Source organism: Olea europaea, unplaced genomic scaffold (genome assembly GCF_002742605.1).
Source record: "Olea europaea var. sylvestris unplaced genomic scaffold, O_europaea_v1 scaffold317, whole genome shotgun sequence".
Taxonomy (NCBI): Eukaryota; Viridiplantae; Streptophyta; class Magnoliopsida; order Lamiales; family Oleaceae; genus Olea; species Olea europaea.
The window spans coordinates 106,868-119,470 of record NW_019250508.1 but is presented as its reverse complement, the minus strand read 5'-3'; the positions used below and the strand labels follow the sequence as shown (position 1 = coordinate 119,470).

Genomic DNA, 12,603 nt, shown 5'->3' with positions numbered 1-12,603 from the left:
CCGTACACCAGAAGACTACAAGGGTTCTCTGGATATCCTATCGAAACCCGAGGTCAGATATTGTAGAGCTGGGTAAAGCACTTCATCAAAGGACGATTCTGGCCAACTTCGTAGTAGTCGACTTGCCTTCCAATTACAATGCCATATTAGGATGACCCATATTACACGAGCTCAAGGTCGCCACATAAATCTATCACTACTGCATGAAGGTCTCCACTCCCTATGGAATTCGAATCATTCGAGGAGATCAGGCTGAGGCTAGTGCGTGCAATGTCGACTTACCCAAGCCCTAGGTCAACATGTTAAACAACAGACAAGATGTACGAGCCAGAGAATCTAGGCTAAAGAGGTCTATTGTCACCAATCTCTCTAAGATTAGAATCACTGAAAAGCACTTCAATAAACCCATAGATGATTAGTTATCCTTCGATGAAAAGGAAGCCGATCCCCATCCTTATCCCAGGGTCCTAGTAGTCTCGGTGCTTGTAGCAGGGGTGTTCATCCCAAAAGTCTTAGTTGACACTAGGAGTGCCATCAACATTCTTTTCACCAACACCATTAAGCGGATCGGCATACCAGCGAACTTCTTACGACCATATTCTAATACGGTCCTCGGAGCACTGACCACGGCTAAAGGGTCAATCAAGCTCACCGTTGAGGCTAGTATAGCATCCTGGCAAACCAAATCGACTACTGAATTTGTGGCATTCGATACCCTATCCCATACGACACAATTATGGGACAACCTTTGATATTTAGCCTAAGAGCCGTGGTATCCTTATACCACTACTCAATCAAATTTCACATGCCTCATGGTGTAGATAAGATCAAGGGAAATAGGGAACTTGCTGAAGGATGCCAATTGAAAGCCTATCATAGTAATCAACGCACTCCTCCAGGAAAGTACATGGCTTACACATCGGAACCTGAACTCAGCTCGCTTGATCTGTGCGTAAAGATTGAAAGAGGAGAACCCGTGGAAGAATTGGAGAAAACACAGGTTTGCAACGATGACTTGACGAAGGAACTCAGGATAGGGCTGAGCTATAGCCCCAAATTCGAGAAAAAATAATAGAATTCCTTGGGCGGAACTTTGACGTTTTTGCTTGGAGCCATGAAGACATGAAGAGGATTGATCCCTGAGTTGCTTGCCACATGCTACATGTCAATCCCACAGTTCGGCCAAAGTAACAAAAATGCCGCCCTCTGAACCTAGAATGATATGAAGTACTTAACATGGAGGTACAGAAGCTACTACACAACGAGTTCATGTGAGAGGCAAAATATCTCCAGCGGATTGCAAATTTGGTCCTCGTAAAGAAAACAATAGAGAGTGGATGGTGTGCAGACATTTCATCGACCTCAACAAAGCATACCCAAAGGACAGCTTTCTTCTCCTGAGGATCGATTAAATGGTAGATGCTACTGCTGGATACGAGTTACTTAGCTTTATGGATCCATACTTCGGGTACAATAAGATATTGATGTACGGACTAGACTAGGAAAACACCTCGTTTGTCACTGATCGATGTCTTTACTGCTATAGGATAATGCCGTTTGGTCTAAAAAATGCTGGAGCCACTTATCAACGCCTAGTCAACTCCAAGTTTTCCCAGAAGATCAAGAAAACCATGGAAGTTTATGTTGACGATATGTTAGTCAAGAGCACATGGCTAGGAAACATTGTCAACATCTATCAGAAATGTTTGATATCTTAATGAAGTATGAGATGAAACTAAATCCAAGAAAATGTGCCTTTGGCGCTAGCTTGGGAAAATTCTTGGGCTACATGGTTAACAATCGGGGAATTGAGGCGAATCCGAAAAAAATATAAGCCATCATCGACATGAAAGCCCTAGCTATGTGTTGGTTATAGCAACTCGGAAACTGAGGCCTTACTTTTTAGAGCACTCGGTGGACGTCTTTACCAATTCTCCACCAAGGCAAACCTTGCAGAAGCTAGACACATCCGGAAGAATGGTCAGATGGGCAATAGAGCTCAAACAATTTGACATAAGATGAGGCCCCGTACCTCTATTAATGGTCAAGCCCTCGTAGACTTCGTTGTGGAATTTAGCAATGAACCCAGAAAGGAATCACTACCAGAGGCCCCTTGGGAACTTTTTGTTGACGGTTCATCAATAGGAGACAAGTCGGGGCAGAAATTATCTTAAATAGTCTAGATCGATGACTATTCTATGAAGCCCAACCTTTTGATTTTTTCAAAGCTTTGAATAACAAAGCCCTCATTGCTAGAGTAAGGATAATAGTTGGGTTGGTGATCCCCAGCCTGATCCTGTACAGTGACTCCTAACTGGTAGTCAACCAGATCAATGGAACGTACTAGGCCAAAGAAGAAAGGATGGATGGTTACCTCCAAGTTGTCAGAAGAGAACTAAAAAATTTCAAAACTATTCAAATCAAGAAGATTTCCCGATCCTAGAACAACCACACCGATGCTTTAGCTCGTTTGGCCACTAGTGAAGGGATCGAAAAGTTTTATAGCATTCATGTAGGAAGAATATCAAGGCATGCTATCGAACAAGCCGAGGTGACTCTCATGATGATAGACCATAAGCTGACCTAGATGGATGAAATCATCTCACACCTTAGAATAGGAGAATGCCCCAAAGATCCGACCAAAGCAAGAAGACTTTGGACTAGGTCGGTCGGGTATACCCTGATTGTTGAAATCCTCTACAAAGGGGATACTCTAACTCCCTTCTGAGATGCTTGAATGAAGAAGAAGCACAACATGCTTATGAGACGTACATGAGATAACGTGCAGAAACCATTCCAGTGGACAATCCCTAGCTTAAAAAATTGTATGTCGATACTTTTGGCCCACAATAAAGCGAGATGCCCTCGAAGTTCTAAGGAAATATGACAAATGCTAGTGCTTCGTTCTTATCATTAGGACACCACCATGCGAGCTAAACCCAGTGGTTACCCCTGGCCTTTTTCAAAATGGGGAGTCGATTTGATTGGACCTATGCCCCCGAGTGAGGAGGGGGTGAAGTTCGCAATCGTAGTAGTGGATTACTTCACTAAATGGCCTGAGATGGAACCACTTGTTAGAATCACAAAATAAAGACCAACCGACTTTATATGGAAGTCCATCATATGTCGATTCGGCATTCCTCATTCGATCGTCACTAACAACGGGAAACAGTTTGACAATGCCCATCTTACAAATTTTTGCGAGGGTTCGGTATCAAGAAACACTTCTCCACAATAAATCACCCACAAGCCGATAGCCAAGTTGAGGCCATTAACAAGATTATCAAACACATGTTGAATGTAAAACATGATGTGCTCAAAGGAGGATGGGCTGAAGAACTCCCTAGTGTATTATGGTCATACCGCATCACTACCAGAACAAGCACGAGTGAAACCCCGTTCTTACTAGCTTTCAGTGTAGAGGTCGTAATCCCATTAGAGATTGGGATTCCATCATTCCGCACAACTGCCTATAGCGAAGAAGAGAATCAAATGGCTCTTCACGGAGAACTGGGCCCAGTGGAGGAAAAAAGAACTAACGTCCAGCTCAGAAACACTGTCTACAAACAGCATAACGCCATGTATTACAATCAAAAAGTACGAAAACAGGAGTTCGAAATAGGATCCCTAGTCTTGAGAAGAGTTTTCCTCACCACAAGGGAACCCGGATCTGGGTCCCAATTGGGAAGAACCCTATGCGATATTGAGGGTCCTACTAAAGGGAGCTTATGAACTAGAGTACTTGGGCGGAAGGCCTTTGCCCCACCCTAGAATGCCGAACACCTAAGGCAATATTATCATTAAGCATGAAAAGCCCCCTGTAACATGTGAACCCAATCGTGGTATCGACTGTATTAATAAAAGCGGCTAATTAATTTAAATATCATGCACACAACTGAATTGATGAAGATGTCCTATAAAGGAATTCTTCAAAGCCCCGCTCTTGTATAGGTCGAGCTAAGGTTGTAAGTGTTACGATACTTAGATGAAATTCCTCCTAAGAAATTCTTCAAAGCCCTGCTTTTGTGCAGGCTGAGCTAAAGTCGTAAATGCTACGACACTTTGACGAAATTCCTCTTTAAGGAATCTTTCAAAACCCTGCCCCGTACGCAGGTTGAGCTAAAGTCGTAAGTGCTACGACACTTAGACGAAACTCCTCTTTAAGGAAACTTTCAAAGCCCCAGCTCCTATACACGCTAAACTAAGGAACTATTTAATGCGACACTTTGACAAATTTCTCCTAAGAAATTCCTCATAGCCCTGTAGGCCAAACTAAGGTTGTATGAGCTACGGAGAAAACCTTCCAAGTCTTACCTCGAAAGTAAGATGACCTAGAAGTACATATGATACGATACTTGGAAAAACTATCTCTTCAACCACTGAGCTCACACATATTACCAATAACACACTTTATGATGAAAAGATAAAGTTCATTCATATTGATAAAAAACTATTAACCATCACAAGTTCGGGAAAACATCATCCACCAAAGACAAAATACAAAATACATAAGCCCCAAAAATGTGGGCATCCTAAGGAGCCGGGGGTCCTTGGGAACTAAGGTATTGGGCTCAGCTTCTTCATCTGCAGGAGACAACAGAACCACTACAGCCTCGGAGAGCCTCTACAATTCTTTTTTTGCTCTTCAAGAGCCTCCTCAAGGAAAGCTGCATTAAAGTCCGACATTCCCTATGAACATGCTTGATGGGCTCTTCCAAGGCCACAACATAAGTGTCCTAAGCTAAGGCGTCAAACTCGAGGGGACTCCCTCCAAGTTTTCGTAGCTTTAGCAACCTTAGCCTCTGTATCCTCAGCCCTTTGAATCGTAGCCTTGTCTCTCTCATTCACTTTCTCTACCTTCTTAATGGCTTCTTCAAAGTGAGCTCGCTTCTCTTAGCCTTCCTCTTCTCTACCTTAGCCCTCTGATTGGCCTTCTCTCCCCAGATCCTTAATGCTTCAATTTCTTCCTGAAGCTTAAGTTCAGAGGACAAACTTAAGTCTAGCTCCATGCCCATCTTGTTGAACTTGTCCTCATATTCATTTTCCTTGGCCATAAACTGGACTCGTTCTTCCTCCATGCTCTTGTAAAGGCCCAAGGCTTGATCCTTGGCTTCTAATAGCTTATCTAGCTCAGCTTTCAGTTGATGCAATGTCAAAAAGAAAGGAATCATGACTAAGTAGCCAGGTAACAATTCCTAAAAATCAAACTATCTGAACTAATTACCTTATCCGCCACTGCCGACATATAAAGGACATAATGATGGCTGTGGAGTTGTACAGTCACAATGGGCTCCCCAAGTGGCATCTCGGGCAAATACCCTTGCTCCCTCTCATCCCAGCTTCTAGTAAGAAGGATAGCTAAGTCCCAAAGAGACAAGGCAAATGTAGCCGTGGTTTTCCTCGACAGAGACAGAGCTCAGAGGAAGTCTAAAAAGATTTCAAGATGGTGTCCCACCAAACTTTCCAAGCTCGGTCATTGTAGGTCAGGGCACCGTTTTGGTATCCTGCTCGAGTTGGCAGTGGTGATAATGTGTATGATTGGCGGAGATAAGGATGGAAGTGGGGATACTTCAGCCGAGGGGGCTGTAGGAAGGGAATTCGGATTCTTCAAGAGGGCAGCTTCATGGCTCATGACCGGAGTCGGCATCCCAGATCGGTTTCGTTTTAGAGATGGAGCCTTTTCCACCTCTTCCAAGTGGGCTCAGGTCGAACTGGTGCCTCCATTTTCTTTGTCTTTGCTGCAGTGGCTACCTTGGCTGCTTTATATCCCAACATCTCTGCATCCTGAGCTAAAAACACAAGTCGATATGACATTTAGCATTCCTATAAAGAATTGACCTTCAAGAAAACTAGTCTAACCCTCACCTAAATCGACTAGGATAGAGGTAGATGCTTTCACCACGAACAGACCTGGGATCCTCGTATGGATTAAACCCGTTTGGAAGAGATTGGGAATTGAGATAATGTATTTACATGACCTCGGTTTCCTCGGCAAGGCCCTAATTTCCTCAACTCATCTTTGAGTGTCCTTAGTTAAAGTCGCTTTCTTATAATCTGCAAAACAAAGAAAAACTTAGTATTACTCCACCAATTACTCCGGTCTAAGCATCAAAAGACAATAATTACTCAAAGAATGGTAGAGGGTGGGGATGACATCATCCTAATTTGCTTTGATAGGGTGAAACTGCCACTTCCTAGACACATAAAAGAATTTCTCCTTCCACTTCTTGATGGAGTAGGAGGTATCCAGCACTAAAGAACCACCTGTCCTTGGCCTAATGCTGGTATACCACCATCCGGAGTTCTTCTCATCCTCCTTGAATGTGAAAAGGGAGTTAAATTGTTCTACACTCAGCTTAAGATTTCTTGACCTATTCCACAGAATCAGGGGTGGCAATTAGGGTTCGCCACTTGTTGGAGCATAGTTGAGTAGGAGTTATACCCCAGAAGGAGAGGAACGACTCTAGAAAAGGGCAATCTAAGCCTAACATACAAGATAGCCGAATTTAGAGTGAAGCATCCCACGAGGGGAGAGTTAGCTCAATTAGATGGCTCAGGGATTATCATTATCACCAAGTTCGGAATATCGTATTTAGCCCTCCAACTCGCTAACATATCTCCCGTGACAATTGATCTATACGAGCATGTCCCCCACTCCTCTGAGCTATTCTCCTCACTACCCTCATGAGACCCAACCTCCTCTCTCTCCGATTCCTATAAAGTAGAACTGATGTAGGGGTATTTGTTAACCACCGACCTTCGATCTCATAATTGTAGCTTGTAGGCCCCACCTCGTGCACGTGTGAGATCGGCCATGGAAGATCAACTCAGTCATACTGCCATCGTAATCTTAAAAGACATAATAATTGCAGATTCCTTATATCTTGTCACATAACTCCTTCAGTCACACACTTGTAGAAGGTGACGTCAGCACCGCCTACATCCACCAATCAGCCACCTTGGCTTCCCTATCTTTTGCAGTCCATCATTACCTGAAGGGAACAGTGATGTGATGGCTATCGGCCTCATTAACCAATCAAGGGAAATGTCAGCGGCTGGTGGTTCGAGTCCAGCACAAGTGGCTGATTTGATTGAAATGACATTGTTTCGGCCAAGCCCTTTATAAATAGTCAGAAATGTTCCCCTTTAAAGATAGGCTAAGACTTCCATGCACACTCATTGTATAATTGAGCTCTCCATTTCAATAAAAGGGTCATTTTTCTTAAAATTAGCTCAAGAATAATCTATACAATTTTTGATGTCAACACATCATATTCTGTTACTTGTATCATCACACATGCAATAGACGTAAGAAGTTCTAAAGATACTTAATTGCAAGATACATTAATTGACCTACAAGATTATCCAAATCTCAATCTTAAATAACAATTCACTGACATCATATTTGGTAGATTTATGTAAAGATAAAAATTCTCTAAATAAAAATGGAGTAAATAGTAAAGATGGTCCCATTTAAAATGCTTATACTCTCGAAAAATATATAGACATAATGAGTAGTAAAATTTCATAAGAGATTGAGGTACCTGAAATCTTGAAAATAAAAATTTATCAATTATTACGTCGCAATGCATAAATAAATAGAATTGGAAAAAAAAAAGTTAAAGAAAATAATTTGTAAATGATGTAGCATTTTGTAAATGATGTAGCACTTTGTATTTGAATGATAACGATGATATATAAGAAAATTCATCAGTCGTTAGATGTAAAAAATATTAGCTATATAAAGTGACATAGTCCAGGCAAAATTGAATTTACTATGAAAACATGAAGTTTTTTGACCTACAGTACTAATATCTTAAAGCTTAAAGCTTAAAGCTTAAAGCTTAAAGCCAACAGTACTTATTCAAAAGGAAATAGGAAAAATTGTCGACCATAATGAATGATCTCTTAATATAATGATTTTTACGAAGACTTTTTAAAATAGATAACTCTCCATTGGTGGATTCAATAGTAAATCGAAATCTTGTTAGCATGGCAATGTATGAAACGTGATATGCATCTTGAACATTTGGTTATAACCTACTCATAATTTAATTTAATTTATTTTTATTTTTTAAATTTAGATTTTCCTAGTAATATTGTTAATGAGACTACTTTTATGGCCTTATCAAAAGGTATTATATGTACTCTTTCTCTTTCGCTATGATTTTTTCTACAAGATTTTTTAGTAATATTTTAACGTGACATACTCTTGGTGTGACGGACACCCAAAATAGAGCATATAAAAGTCATAGTTATGAATCATAAGGGGATTAGCCTTACTCTTCGTCATTCTTCACTTTTTGTCCAATTGTATTTTGGTGACAAAATTTTAACAGGACAATATTTAATTACTGATACCTGCTAAAATAATTATTGTCCACATGTGCTCTATGTCAACTATAGAAGCTCCCATTGCAGTCCACGCCACCCTGCACAAGCACTTGTGCCGCCAAAGTGAAACAAACCATACTCATGCCTTGGTCATCAAGGTTTTCCATAGGAAAGGGACGTAGACCCGAAAACACTTGACGAATGAACATTCAGAGGCATCACCCACACCGTGAGATTACAGGATTAGTTGGAAGCCTCGGACATGGATGCATTTTAGTGACAATAACCTGACGCCATAAACATAATTGTCAGTAATATAAATCAAGGTGTGCACTTAATGAAATGCATGAAAAATGTCCCTAAAACACAATGAAAATATTTGAACTTGGATTTAATTATGACTTTCAACATAATGATAATACAATGTTGACCCATAAAAATGACCATAAAGTTCCCAAAACTTGTCCATAAATAGTCATTTACACAATTGAAAAATAGTTAAAAAGAAGAGAAAAGAGTTGAGAGAATTCTTAAAGATTGAAATAGTTAAGATCCATTTTTCACTCTAAAAAACTACCTCGAATTAAGGCAAAACTGGGGTTAGCACTCTTAAAAATCTTTACATTCTTTAATTGAAGTGCATTTTTCGGCCAACATAATACTAGAAACCCATCATCTTTTCTTTCTCAACAAATAGTTAAGGAAAAAACACTTAACCGGTTTAATCTTAGGCCAACATAATTCTTATGTGCTGCTAATGTAGCGGTTTATCGAGCATTTGACTTGGTGAAAAATGTTGGTCCAAGAAAACTATCATCAACAGATTGGGGAGAGAAGAAGGCGACAAGCTAAAATGACATTGATAAGATAATGCATTACAACTCACACAAAGTAAGAGAATAGGTAGGAGATAAAAGGAAAATAGCACATCAAACACTGACACGAACACGTACACACATGAAGACATGACTAAGCCATCATTCTATATGGTCATAGCCGGTTATGTTCTGGCCCCTGATGTTTATTTCTTGCTGGCTTCTTCATCTGGTCCGGCAATTCTTCCATCAAAGAACTTTGGTTTGAATCGTTCTGTTCGAACTCGAGCACCTTTGCTTAAACCAAGAAGAGACTTGGGAGCCTTAAAAGCCGCATCGATGGCATTCTTATAAGCCTCCTTTCCGGCAGTTACCATTTCCTTCTTGGTTTTTTGCAGTATTTGTGATGTTTCACAGGCAATATCTCCGACATCAGCAAACCTATTTATCCATGCCGGAAGCTTTGGCACTCCCAGCCTCTGCAACAACACATTGCAGAAATGGTTACCGTTTTTCGCCAGCAGATCGAACTTATTTCCCGGCCACTCCTGGCTAAGTTCTTTTAGGATCTGACTCACCTTGCCAGAGGAGCAACTTGTTCTTCCGAGAACTATCCTTTCACGGTATGTATACATCGTGTTTTTGCCGGCGGGACAGGTGTAAACACCGGAGCATCGCACAGCCGATATCCCCACTCCTCGTGGCCATAAACCTGGACGGCCGAATGAAAGACGCCACCGATAGAGAGGCCCTGTTTACAGGCGTTGTTGAGTTGAACGATGGCGAAATTTAGGGTTGCATTTGCCGGAATTATTATTTTTAACGTCATATACGTGAAGGATCACTTCTGCCATCTTAAATATGTTCAAAACTCTCTCTCTCTCTCTATGTGACAACTAGTCTTTCAAGCGAACTGTAAGTCTTGAAGCACCAGCGGGTCCTGGGTAGGGTTTGCAGAGGCTCTCATGGGCTTGCCTATTGTGGCAGAGTCTTCTCGCCCAAATAAGGGGAAGTCCCCACAGGTGGTGGGGCCAACTGGTGATATGCCTGAACTTTCCAAAATTGCTGATGAGGTAACCTTTTGCCTCACTTTCATTTTCGCTTCATTTATTGTAGTGAAAGTCCTCAATGTTGGCATTTTTCTTTGCAGGGTACTTATTTTTCTTTTTGCTTGTTGAGAGTGCTTCTCGGCCTCTCTGCCTGCCCTTACAGTAGTGCGATCAGAACGGCGATCAAGGCCGGTTCATCCCCTTACTTGGCGATCGACCGATAAATTAGTTTGCTCTCAATTGTAGCTCATAGAGCATTTAATATTTTGTATCTCACAATTTGTAATGAATATTTGATAACAATGAAATTTATTTAAACGTATTTCATTCTTGCCTTATTTATCTACAATCGTTTAACGCAATTATATTGATTACGCTTTTATTTGTTCACTTTCCCATGAGGAAAGAACATACTTTTTTAAATATTTGCCATTAATGAACCTCATGTGCTTGGTGCCATCTAAATCTTCTAAATGATAAGCTCCATTAGACAACACACTATTTACTTTATATGGCCCTTCCCAATTGGGTGACCACTTGCCATACTTTGGATCCTTGCTATCCAAAGGGAGTATTATTTTCCAAACCAATTTGCCCAGGCTAAATGACTTGGCTATAAATTTTTTATTATAAAACTTTGCCATCCTTTGTTTTTGAACTTGTAATCTATCTAGAACGTCCAACTTTAATTCGTCCAACTCCAATAAGTTTTGAACTAGTAATTAGGTATACTCACTATCACTTAACTTATGTTGCAAACATACTCTGATTGATTGCACATTGATTTCCATAGGCAAAACGGCCTCCTGTCCATAAGTAAGTTGGAAAGGAGTAACTTTGGTACTTGATCGAGACGACGTCCTATAAGCACATAAGGCCTTGTTTAGACATTCGTGCCAATTTCTGGGAGTTTCATCTATCATTTTCCTTATGATATTTTTTAGAATTTTATTAGAAGATTCTGCCTGTCCGTTGGATTGAGCGTAATATGGTGTGGAGTTCACTAACTTAACTTCAAACTCGCTCAAGAATTTCTTTACTTGATCTCCATGCAAAGAAGTTCTGTGATCTATCATCAAAGTTTGTGGAATCCCAAATCTATAAATAATATGATCACGGATAAATTCTATGACACTCTTTTGGGTGATCTCCTTTAAAGGTATCGCTTCTACCCACTTAGTGAAAAAATCAGTTGCAACTATAACAAAGGTATATTACTTGGATGATGGGGGATAAATCTTCTCTATCAGGTCTATCGCCCAATCCTTAAACGATCAGGGTTTGATAATGGGTGCTATCTCTCTTGCTGGCGCCTTTTGTATTGGACCATGCTTTTGGCACGCTAGACAACTCTTCGCATATTGAACACATGATTCTCCCATCTTGGGCCAAAAATATCCATTCCTAGTAATTAACCATCTCATCTTTTGGCCAGCTTGATGAGCTTCACATATCCCTTCATGCACTTCAGCCATGATTGTTCTGACTTCTTGCAAACTTACACATTTTAGTAATATACCATCAGAGTGTTTCTTAAACAATTCTTCATCTATCAATGTATAGTTTAGCAAACGGAACTTCATTTTTCTACTACCTCATTTATTAGGTTCTTTAAGGAACTTTTTAATCTCTGCCCTCCAATCTATTGCATCTCCATCTTGTATGCAATGAATTTCAATCCTTCTCGCCCTTCTTTGGACTAGGGCAATATTACTCCATATTCACAAGTAGATTTCCAATTTAAAGCCTTTGAATACCCTGAGGCCATCTGGGCCAACTCATTTGCTATGTCATTATATATCCTATTAACACATTGAAGCTCTACTTGGTCGAATTCTTCCAACAATTCTTGGGCAATTTCATATTGACTTATAATGGAATCACTTTGGCACTTAAAATTGCCAATCAATTGGTGAATTATCAAGTGAGAATCGCCTCTAACAATCACATTCTTTATCTCCATATCTATCATTAATTCTAAGCCCACGATTAAGGCTTCATATTCGGCTTGATTGTTGGTGCACATCCTATCCAAAGTGAATACGAACTTGTAACAAATCCCTAAAGGATTTATCAATGCTACTCCTATTCTTGCACCTTTAGAGGTTTTTGACCTATCGAAATATAAAATCCAAGGTTTTAATTCGAATGAATCGATTTCTAATTCAATTTCTTCAAGCATGTCAAGGCATGGATAATCGGCCAGAAAGTTAGCTAAAGCCTGATTTTTTATTGCCTTTTGGGATATGTATTGTATTTCGAATTCTGATAATGCTAAAATCCAAAGGTCTACCCTTTGGTGTAAAATAGGGCGAGAGAACATATACTTAACCAAATTTATTCTCGAAATCAAATAAACGGTTACGGATCATAAATAAGCCCTTAATTTCGTACATGTGAAATAC

At 40.3% G+C, this 12,603-nt stretch overlaps 1 pseudogene; it reads right to left on the bottom strand.

Moving 5' to 3' along the window:
• Positions 1-9,164: 9,164 nt before the first annotated feature.
• Positions 9,165-10,015, bottom strand: LOC111385464 (annotated as a pseudogene).
• Between the last annotated feature and the right edge of the window lie 2,588 nt (positions 10,016-12,603).